This window comes from Trematomus bernacchii, unplaced genomic scaffold (assembly GCF_902827165.1).
Source record: "Trematomus bernacchii unplaced genomic scaffold, fTreBer1.1, whole genome shotgun sequence".
Lineage (NCBI taxonomy): Eukaryota > Metazoa > Chordata > Actinopteri > Perciformes > Nototheniidae > Trematomus > Trematomus bernacchii.
In genome coordinates, this window is record NW_022987547.1 from 8874229 (window position 1) to 8886929 (window position 12701).

Sequence of the window (12701 nt, forward strand, 5' to 3'; positions counted from 1 at the left end):
ACTGGAGTAAAAGCCTCTCTCCACTTCCCCCAACCCACCCCCTCTCTCTCTCTCTCTCTTCCCCTCCCCCCTCTCTTTCTAACTCAAGCCGTCCACTCTCATCCCATCAGCACAAGACAAAATGGTGATGGCACATTTGCTGGCAAAGTGAACTATAAGAAAAAAAAAGTGATTAGATCTTAAAGACCAGTGACTGTGCTGGACTCTGCAGAATGAATGCCTTCTCTTCTAGTGGTGAAAAGAACATTGACTTGAGTATTTTATTTGAATATATCCTTTTGTATGCAACTGTATACCAATACTGCTAGATTTCCAATTGTACTGTTTTGGAAGGATGTTAACAGTTGCATTGTAGATGAGGATTTTACATTTAAAAAAAATATATATCAACAAAAAAAAAAATAAGATTAAACTAGTGGTTTTCAAAGCATTTCCAGGACTTCACAAAATTCAAAAAAGATGCTTAAAATACTTCTGTAATTATAATAAAGTAGGATTTTGAATGCATGACCTGGTATTTTGACATAAATGTACTTTTACTTAGGTAAACAAATATTCTGCTTGCCTAAACTTCAAAAACGACTGATTTGAAAAAAGATCGAATTTCCTTTCCTGATTAAATCCAGTGCTGCCTCCGACTGTATACATGTGCTACGAAAGAGCTTGTACCATATGGGAATACTTTCAAATAGATCTATTTTTGGTCCTTTATTTCCCCTGAAGCTAAACAGCTGCACTTATTATGTGCAATACAATACAAATCCAATAGGCCTGCATGCACTGTGCAATTAGAGACCATAATGTTTATGTAATTCTATTATTCAGCAAACGTAGCCAAGAGTTAACCTTAAGCCATTTATCAGACCGGTAGCTGCAGACACAGAGATGTTAATATCACACATGTTACTGGTGCTATTGAAATGTTAACATTGTATGTCAAGGTATTACAATGAGCGTCTCTGGAGCCACTTTGATTTATTGAACTGTGGTTAGCTTGTCCCAGGGGAGCATTTCCTGTCCTCCAAAGGTTCAGCTAAAATTAAACTGCCATTTACACGGATCCTGCAGCAGTGTCCGGCCTGCTGTTGCCCTCTTGTGGCTCATTGTAATGTCTAATTATAATCTGTTCTGTAAATACACTATGAACACTTGATTGGCCAAACATTTAGCCATGAGGAGATTTACACAAAATGAAATGTTAACTCAGCCTTGAAAATGTGCCAAAACATGCTCTCTGTTAGCAACAACACGAAAAGAGTGTCAGTTCAGGTAACAGAGGCTCTTCTTGTTTAACGAATGATAATATTATAATTTTTCAGTACAGCCTTCTCTCATTTGTGTCTGGTTTAGTAGATTTACACAGGCTGGTCGTAACTGTCAGACCTTTTAATCTGTGTTTTAATATGTCTGTTTTTAAAGCACTCGCTGGAGCAGTAACTATAAATCTCGTTGTATTCTGTACAATGACAATAAAAAGCTTTTGATAATACATCTTCAGAGCGAATGAACAGGAAGTGACCCATTATTTTATAACAGATTCATTACATTTTTTATTTACTTTTTCTGTTTTAGCTTTGATTTGTAGAACAAATATCAACACTTGACATGTTATATTGTTAAAAGCTGTCAGTCATCTTCTCAAAACCCTAGTTACAAAATATTTCACATTAAAATAAAAATTATGAATACAAACTGTTAGTCGGAGGATAAAAGGTTTGACCTGTTTTATACAGCATTTACAAGGTGTTTAGAAACATTTAAAGTATAAATATAATAACACAGAAAATGTGAAAAGTATCATAGTTTTAAATTGAGCGTATACTTAACAAAACAAACTAAATGTAAAGACACTTGATAATGTCTTAATATCTGCTTAAAAATCAATCTATTTATACATATAAACATCACATATAAACATGTATTTATAGATGTAATATATATGCTAAATTCAATTGTAATTCTCTATTTTTAATAGAGGCTATAAAAGGCCAAATTTGTAAACCAAATTAGGACCATTAAATGACAAAGATGAGGAAGAGCTCCATGCATGTCTAAATCTCCTCAAGACATACGGTCCATTTGATGATGTTTTCACCACAGATGAACCAGATTGTTAATTCAACTTTAGCTATTAGCCCGAGGTGTTTAGTGTTTGATTTTTTCCTTATAGATTTACATAATTAAGCACTGGTTATGCAAACACAACATGAATGACATAAGCCAAAGAAGAGACCTGCTTTCCCTCTGAGCAGTACCCGCCTGTCTGTAGTAACTCGATGATATACTGCACTGTGAGGAGAGGCTGTACTCTGATGGAATCATATTGCAAATGATGCAGAAGTGCTTCAGGGACCAAATTAGAGTTTTGTTTGTACAGCGGTTAGTGAAGAGGACGGCCAACAGGGCTGCCCTGAAGGAAGGAATCCCAAATACTGAACAACAGAAACACAGATTAGAGTAAATAAAGTGGAGCAGACATGCTCATTAGGGTACATTATTATAAGAAGCTGAAACCATTGTTAAAACAAGAAGTCAGCAACGCTTCAGGCTATATCAATCGTCCTCGTCTTAAAAGTCCATTTCTATGTGAATCAACAGCCATGCTGAGCTTCGAGCTGACTGATAACATGCTCACAATAAAATGCATACTCATGTTTACCAGCTTGCTTTAGCATGCTAGCAATTAGAGGAAACACAAAGCACAGCTAAGTCTAATGGGAATGTCATAATTGCAGGTATTTGGTCCAAAACCAAAGTATTTGTACAACAGAAATCTTTAATTGATGATGGTGCTAGAGGAGAAGCTAAAAGGATTCATCAGCTCACATGAATGTTTGAACTAAATCTGGTGTTCAGACATCAAGTAGACGTTGAGATATTTCCTAGAATAAGGGAAAGAGGCTGACCGGTAAGCCGGTGTAATCCTCTATGAAACTTTAATATTTGCAGCAAAATTCAAGACAATCCATCAAATAGTTGGTAAGATATGTAACTCTGGATGACAATTTTCATCCTGTTAGACTGACTGACAAGGCCATGTTTAAAAGCATGGCGCTAGCAAGGCCAAAAGACATGTTTAAATGTTTTTATGAGCCAATCTTGTCATCTTTGTGACAATATATTTGAAATATTTGAAAATCCAATGGGTTTGTCAAGGTTTCCTCATTTAAAAAAGAAAAAAGGACATTTTGAAATCCTTCAGATGATCTAAGAACATTTATAAAAGGAACCAAATTGATATCAACATGATGTGTAATGATTCAGGACCATTTTTTGGAAAGGACAAGAGGAAATGGGAGTGATAAGAGACCAGCCGGAGAGAAAACCAGAGAAAGACAGGGAGGCATAGTTAATGACAAATGACGGATAAATGCCAAATTCATGACCATGCCTGCTGAGAGCTTAAGGTCAATGACGTGTAGAGTGTGTGCCTGTGCGTGTGTTTGTGTATGTGTGTGTGTCTTCCTGCCTGCCTGCATGCACACATACCCATGTCTCTGTTCAGTAATGTCATTAATAACCCTGGGTATAAAGTCCTTCAGAAAGATTGTCCAGATGCTGCTTGTTCGCTCTATATGCCTGAGTGCCTGGAAGTGTGTGTGTCTGTGTGTCTGTCTGTGTGTGCTCCAGGAGGGATGTCACAACTCATCAGCTTGTGTCCCTGGTGGATGCATGAAACAACCAAGTGGAGCAGTTTTGGCTAAGCGCTGAGTCTCATGAGTGAGTGTTCCCCGTCTAAAGGGCGTCCTGTCGCAAACTTCAAACCCTCCCTGAGGAGCTTGTTCGTCCGACAGGAAGTCACCCAAAGAAAAAGGAGAGCTAATGGAGAGGACAGGGTAGAAACATTTAAGGGAAGCAATTCATAAAGAAAGACACACATTCAAAAAATGTTTTGGCAACACAAGCTGAAAGCAAACATTGAAACAAGTCCTCCAAATTAATCGACACATTTCTGCCACGGATGTCAACCCTTGTTGTGGAAGTAAAAGTCCTATTCACATCTGCAGTATTCCTTCTAGTTCATATTTATAAAAGATACAAGACCAAATTGCTCAAGTGTGGCTGGCTTCTTCTCCACAGCTGCTAAGACTTATGGGTATTGTATAGTATTTTTAGACCCTTACGTCAACCCGATAGATAAACAGAACACAATATCTCAGAAATGAAGTTGAAGCAAACATTAATAATGTGTGCAGTAAACATATTACACAGTTATTAACAATCTTACAGAATTCATCGTAATGGAGTTACTGAGAACCGGGTTTTAGGTATAGGTTGAAAAAAGTGTGTTCATATTAAGGTATGAGAACTATGGTGTTGGTTTGTGTAAGTTTGGGATTCTAGGAGGAACTTTTATGAAAAGATGAATAATAAATGTCATGTGACTTGTCAATATATTGTGTATTCACTGTGCACTGTATGTAATTAGGGCACAACTGTTTTTGCTGTCATATAAAAAGCATGCAGACTGAATCTGACAAATGAAATGCTTCACTGGTTCACCCTGAGCTGCATGTCTGTCTCTAAATATGAGTCAGCTACCAGCCAAGTAACAGCGACGAGTGCATCTGAGGTAAAAAATCTGCTAAGGACAATTTAACAAATGTAAAATAAAAATGCTTCTGAAATACATTGCCCATCATTGGCTTTAACAACAATGTGTCAATGTTTCAGGTTGTTCCAAGTGGACAGATAAACATAAAAAGACCATTTGAGAATGCAGCTTGAAGACCAGAAGAAAAAAAAGCCAAAACAGACATTTCCTTAGGATTTCATATTTTCTTTACCAGTATTTTTGTTGAAGCAGCATCAGAAGCAGGCTCATCTTGGATCATTTCCAGCATGGATCTTCTTTCCAACGCTCCAAATGTGTTCCCTCCACAACTCTCCATAGTTCCCATCATCACCCCTATAAAACAAACCAAAGACAGTCAAGCTCAAAAAGCTACTTTTTATTCATTCACAAACAACCTTTTAATTTAATACCAAATTAGCAACCAACAATGACAACAAAGGGTTAAGACAAGTGCTGTAAAAAAGCTGCAAAATTATGAATAACTATTCTGTGTGTGAACTGAAGGAAACAGTGTGAGTGTGTCTTGTCTGGTGGTGGTGCTCTGAAATGCCCCCCCCCCCCCCCAGGGTGCTCAGATGACTGGGCAGCGTGAACTAAAAGACCCAGGAGCAAGGAGAGCGGGAGGCCACTGAACAGCCACTGAGTGAATCAGGTGGTGAAACATTAAGATTGTGTGTGTGTGTGCTACGATGAGGCCTTATTTCATTTTGTAAAGATTTCAACTACACTTGGCATTTGTCCTCTGCCCCACTTTGAAAGGAGATGAGGCGTTTTCTGTTACGACAAAAACAATGACAAGGATGTTTAATTTGTAACTTTAAGAATACGTTTATGGAAAAGTAAGTGTTTTGATAATGATCTGGATATTCAATTAGAGGATTTGTGATTTAAAATAAGACAAAAACAATATATCAAATGTATTGAACAGATGGAGATGTATAATATTCTGGCAGCCAGGCAGATGCAGGTTTCAGGTTTCAGGTTTCAGTCGAAAACACAATGCAGTTTTGACACTCTAACAAGAAGCAGGTGGAGATGGGCTGATATAAATACTGGGGGTAATTGGGTAATGAGGAACAGGTGAATGTAAGAGTGAGGTGACTGGGGCTGATGGGAAATTCTGAGGGCCTCTTGTGGATGGATTGGGAATGACAAGTATGGAGAAACTATATGGAAATGCAATCACAAGTAGGTAAAAGACAACATATGTGGAGCAGCAGATAATAAATAGTGTTTATACGTTTTTCCTGTCTTATTTGAAGTTGATATCCTTTTCTACGACACCTGATTATATTGCTTTGTGGTTATCCTGCAGAGAGAACAGAATAACATCCCTAACAGCAGCCTAGAAACACACCATATAAATGTCCTGCTTAATCAGGTAAACATAAGCTAAAAGGTCAATCAAACTGCACTTATGACTAAGTGCAACAAAAAGAACAAACCACTATGATCATGCTGAAATCATTTAAAATCCAATATAAATAACTTTTATCGCTGCAATTTGTTTTGTCCACAGCATTGTTCGCTCCTCTGCTATCTATGTTTTCTATCTCTTCTTGCTAATTGTTGTTAACCTCATTGCACTGAGCTCATGTCAGCTTATATTGAACCTTGTCCCATGAGGCTAACAGGATTAGAATAAACGAATACTGATCCCTGTTCAGGGCTTAAAGGTCTCCACATGAGGTTTAATGCAATTATGATAGAAAAAAAAACAACACAATCAAATTACTCTTCATGGATTTACCAGAGTGTTGGAATACTCTGTTATAAGTGAAAGTCCTGCATTCAAATACTACTCAAGTAAAGTACAAAAGTATTAGTATCAAAATATAATCAAAGTACCAAAAGTAAAATGTCTTATGCAGATTAGCCCATTTCAGAATCATATATTACATGTTTAGATTACAATTTATCAAAGATAGTAAAGGTGCCGCAAATATGAATTACTTTGTATAGTGCAAGGTAGCTTGTGGATGTTACTTGTGACTAAAGTCTTATTTAAATGTTGCAAATATATTTTAAATTATTAATTTAAATCTGCAAAGTAACTAAAGGTATTCAATAAATGAAGTACACGATGTTTCTCTGAATTGAAGTGGAAAGAAGTACAAAGTAGCAATACATTGAAATACTTAAAGGTCTCCTATCATGCTATTTTTAGGCATATATTATGGGTCTCAGATACATACAAATATATAAAAAACATGTCTATGATGTGTTTTGCTCAAAATACCAAACAGATCATGCATTTTAGACATCCCTCATATCCCTCTATTCCAGCCCTGTAACCCCTCGATTCCACCGGGTCCGTCTGCGTCGCGGTTTTGGTCCGGCCTCCTCCGGCGTCATACCCTACCGGGCGCGTTTCAGAAGCGGAGCGTCTTGCCTGCCGGCTCGCAGTTTTTGTTGATTTGGGCATATTTCCTGCACAGGCTACTTTGTACAGACAAAGTTAATAATAACTGTAATATTCCAGTTATAAACGACATGAATCAAAGATGTGTTGCTGTATTTTAGTGGTAAAATGCATTCATCATCATAATTATTCTATATATATAATTTACACAGTGCCTGTAAACCGGAGGAGAACGCTGGCATTTCTCCTCCTACTTGAAAGACTACGGAGGGATAGGGTCTGCAAAATTAGTTTATTTTGGGGATGGGCCGGATGCTCTGACCGTTCCACTTCCTGCCCGGCGCCTCTGCAACGCCTCGCTTCACGTCGAAAAATAGACTTGAATCCTATTTTGAGCGGAGCCCAGCGCCGAGACGCTTCTGGGACGCTTCTGAGCCGTAACGCGGCGCGTCTGGTGGAATAGCACCCATTGACTAGAGTGGCCGCGATCTTTGCGAACGCCGCGGCGCAGCCATAACGCGGCCGTAACGCGACGCAGACGGACCCGGTGGAATCTAGGGGTTACGGCCCCTACACACGGTGCCGTGCGTTGAAGCTTCAACGCTTCTGCCCATTCACTTTGAATGGGGTGACGTCACGCTTCGCCGAACTGCATTGTGGGAGCAAAGCGCTGCTTGTGTGTCCGGGGCGGGAGATTCATGTGATTGGTTGTTGGTCGAGCGTCAGACATGCCCGCCGGCAAGCTTCAACGCACGCCGCCGTGTGTAGGCTCCGTTAGAGAACTGCAAGTTCAGGATCCTTAGCTTTAAAAAAAGAAAGAAGGGGGAGCTTGTGCCTACTCAGAATTCTACCGGAGATAAAGCTAAATTCTCCCGTGATTAAACGCCATATCATTTTCCAAACGACATCAAGGATTATTTCTGAAACAAAGCTCAAATGCTTTTTCTCTTGCGGGTTTACCACCAGAGTTGGGTGTAACGCGTTACTGTAATAATATTACTTTTGACGGTAACGGAGTAGTGTAACGCGTTACTTTTATAATTCAGTTATCACACTACAGTTACTAACATTGCCCCGACACGCGTTACTTCGTTACTTTTATAAAATCAGTCATAATCACACAGACAAGAGGGGTTTCCGCCGCAGGTTTATATGTACGTAATCTGCGCATCCACATCTCCACGTGCAGTGCTGCATAAACATGGCTGAGTCAGCGATAACTTTCGAGGGGTGGAGGTATGCCCATTATTTTGAGTTCGTCCGAAGAATAGACAGGAATGTGACGGTGAGGTGCAAACTGTGTCCAGGCCAGAAGCTGTTATCCACTGCTGTAAACACCACGTCAAACCTCAACAAACACCTGCAAAGAACACATGCTAAGGTGAAGCTAATAGCTAAGGACCCCCGAACCCAGAGTGAGGATGTTGTGAGTGCGCCGCCGCCGACTCCGAAGCAGCACAAATTAGAATTTGGAGGACCGGTAACCAAAGCAGAGATGGACAGGCTTGTAGCATCCTTCATAGTAGAGGACACAGTGGAATCACCATCGCATCGTTCAGAGATATACTGCGCAAAATACAGATAGCAGGAGACAGAGGACAGCCATGGTCAGATAGGAAAACATTCAGGAGCTATCTGGATCAGTCTTATGCGACAATGGAAACTGAACTAAAGAGAACATTTTAAACTTTAGCAGTCTGCGTGATCTGCCTGTAGGGAGGGGCGGGCCGGCCCTGCGAGTAAAGTAACGAGTAAAGTAACGAGTAAAGTAACGAGTTACTTTATGTAGAGAGTAACGAAGTAGAGTAATATATTACTTTTTTTTAGTAATATGTAATATGTAATATATTACTTTTTTTTAGTAACGACCCCATCTCTGTTTACCACAAGGTGAGTTCCTTTTTGTATTTCCTGCTTCTTTAGACATACTCTCTCCAGTACAGGTTAGCTCTGAGTGTTAGCGATGCTTGCTAATATAAACAAAGATCATATTACGTCCAAAACACATCGGGCATTGTTTCTGATAGCAACGTTTCTGATAGTGCCGTGGGTCCACATTTCCGATATTACGTCATATCGGACGCAAATCTGGATCAGCTCCATTGTATCCCCGTTTTTAGAGATTGGGGTACGGAGGAAAAGAGAGAGCGTTTTGTTTTCTGACACTTTGTTAGTTCCCTGACACACAGGGGACACATATTTATGTATAAAAGACATCAAAAAGTGCATACTGCATGATAGGTCCCCTTTACGTAGAGTACCAGTATCTAAACATTCTAATTCTAACACCACATGTCATTTCATGAGCTCTACGAACCCTTCCATTCAGACCCCATCACAGTACTGAGACTGCCCTCATTAAAATCACTAACGACCTCCTCATCGCATCTGATTCTGGCCTCATCAGTATTCTCATCCTCCTGGACCTCTGACACACATAGCCAGGGGTGCACACAACTTTCTCAGTGAGGTACTCAGATGAGTATTGAAGTAAAAAGATATGATTCTACACTGTATTGAAGTAAACATGTATTGTTTGAACTGTTTTATGTAATCACAACGGTTTGGGTAATTATATATAGAATAGGAATGTTATTCTTACTTTCCAAACTCACTGATCCAGAGATTCTGTGTATACACACACCTTGCCTGGGTTTCACCCCTAAAAGCAGATGTCGTCATTAAGTCGTTAAAAGACATCGTTAAATAGGTGGAGAAGAGTTTAAATGTCTGAAGGAGGATAATTTAGGTGAAAATATCCCCTGGGAAAGGAATGTAGAGTAAGATAAGGTAAAGATAAACATTGACTTTTGACCTGGTGTGGCTTGGGATCTCACTCTCTGGTCAGACCTCTGATTGAACCCGGCCAGAAGCGAATCCAGCCAGTCAGGGCACTTGGGGGAGGTGGTCAGTTTAAACAGCTCCTCCCCAGGGGCTCTCTAATTCGCTTGGGAGAAAAGTGGGAAGGAAGAGATGACCCATCTCCGCCCCAAAGACAGATATGAATACTGATGTTTTGGAGGGTAAAAATGCTTTTTTGGTTTGGTGAGTGGCAGGTCCTGATAACTGTGTCCGCATCGCATCACAAACCTGAAGTCACTTTCATCTCGTTTGATGAGTTGGCGGGTCCTGACACATTTATCCGCATCGCATCACAAATCTGAAGTCCGGAGTACTCTGTATAACTTGTATAATTGTTCTATTTCCTACCAGTAAACTCAGATAATTGTTATAACTTTTGATTCCGGTGTTTTCAATTCCTTTCTGATTTAATAGAGGCCAGCCTCATTCAACGAACGGCGCGGAGAGGGGGGGCTATTCAGCCACCAGAAAAGTGTTCTACTCCTACAGTACCTGGAGTCAGTGTTTGGTACTCCAACTTCTGGCTCCCCTCAAAGTTCCCATGAAGCCCTCTGTATCGCGAATGTCACCAAGCACCAACAAATTGTCGGTCTAGAAGCAAGAACCGCATACGTCACGCTTACGTCGGAGGCGGGGGCAGGGGCGGGATCAACCTGAGCAATAACAATTTATGGCGAGTACGGCAAATGAAAGTTGTAACAAGCAGTCGCGCTGACCAAAGTGACTAGAACACAACCACACACTTATTAAAAAAAACACACTTTATAAAGTCAGGCAACACTAACCAGGCTTAGTGTGATTCTGTTTATTTGTACCTTACTTTGACCATCCGTTCGCTGTCATTGATCATTGTGGAGAGCAGGCAGACGTTTTGTTTTGTATTATAGCAGCTATCGGATGGAATCAATACATGGGCTGCAGTTGCACAGGTTGTCATGACTCATGTCCGACTGTCACAAGTAGAATCATAATGAAAAATACGTATAAGTATTTCTTTTTTTTTTATATTCTTTTTTAATATTATTTTTTTGGGGCCCCAATGGCATTGACCGGTTCACGCAGTCTTCAAAGTAACCAAGCAACCTAAATTAATTTGTAATTTGTCTGTCCAATGACCTTGCTCCCTTTCATGTCATGTGATACCTTGCGTGACGAGCGAACCGTTTAATCAACCTGTACTGTAGCATTATAAAAAATGTAATAGCTTGCATCTATAATGTACAGCAAACCAAAGCACAAGAGCAGCGCTCAAAAGAGAAAGGACAAGAGAGAACAAGGAGATGCTATATTATAGCAACCGGTCTATGTAGGCCTACCGGCCCATTCCCCAGAGACAAACATCAAGGAAACAGGTGTAATCCTCTTCTTAGTTCGCTGTGCCGTTGTCAGGCTGTGGTGGTCTGAGGCCAGGGCAGGCTGTTGTTGATAGCCTATACATGTGGCGCTTCTGAGTGGTTGTGTATGTCCATGTGTGTGTGAGCGCATCAGCGTGCGCTTATGTTTGGGGTGATGGGGGGGGGGGGGGGGGGGGGGGCCCAAAACAATATTTGCACCGGGTTATCAACTCGTTAACTCAAGCCAGGGTTTCTCTGTCCGGCTGAGTGCGCGTTCACATGAAAGGGGCGGGGTTAGCTAAATTTGACCAATCACAAACATGGAGAAGCGTACTGACAGCGCAGCGTCATACTTCCTGAATGAAAAGTGAACTATAATATTACACAAATATGAAGAAGTTAAACTTTAAACATCCATGACTTAAACACTTTATCCAGGATAAAAGCCACATAGTTGCACCTGCAAGGTGAATACAGCTGGTAAAAGAAAAATGGTTTGAATGCGTACATTAACAGGTTTATGATATTACTGCCCCGTCTAAGACACGAGTGGATCTGACTTTAATTACATTTGAGTAATCGAGTGTTTCGTCAACTTAATGTGTTGCTTAAAATAATACTTCTGCATACAGTATGTGACACTGTAAAGCTGCGTTCACACCGGACGCGATGCGATGTTTGGGGGCGACGCGATTACATGTAAAGTCAATGCAGAGACGCGGACAGACGCAAATTCGCTCCGACGGTGAGCATGAAGCGGTGGACGCGAATTCCGCGGCGCGATTGAGGCGATTGAAGGAGGCCGCGACAAACGCTCGAGTTATTGAAAGAACGCTGTCAGTACGCGGCTTGTCCATGTTTGTAATTGGTCGATCGCTCCAAATACCACCCCTTTTATGTGAACGCGCACCTAACTAGATAGGGTACGGTTGGCTTGAGTAATCGAGTTGATAACCCGCATCGTAGGATAGCTTAGCGAGAGCGCGTTTGTTTTGGATTAGGTCAACCGGCTAACTCAAACATATCCAGGATATGTTGAACTAGATTCGTAGTACAGGCCTCAGGCCTCTGGCTTCGTATGATTAAAAGCAACACGATCATCGACCAGACGCCGTTGGGGAGAAAATCAGCGACATAAACGGTGACGTCATGACGCAGCAGCGGCAGCACCAGTCGGGCTCTGGGCGGTGTGAACAAAACGGGGGCTGAAAAGAAAAACCGGTTCCGAACCAGAAAAGCTCTAGCACGGAGCTAGAACGGGAACCGCGTTGGTGTGAAAGGGGCATAGGTAGCTAACATTTGAGACATTCGCACACATTGATGCCTTGCTGGAGAACTTACCTTATGATTCTCCAAAAGATCTAAATCCAGCGGCCTCTTTTTATTTATTCAGTTTAAAGACAGCGCCAATACACCTGAGCAGCTATATCTGAACGATGGCTACTGCGCATGCTCAAACCGGGGCTTCTTCTTCTGTGGTGCTGAATGGCGGCAAACCCACGCCTTTTTTGCTACTTGTTAGCATGGATGTAAAGCTTGTTAGTTATTTTCCCTCAGAACAATAAGT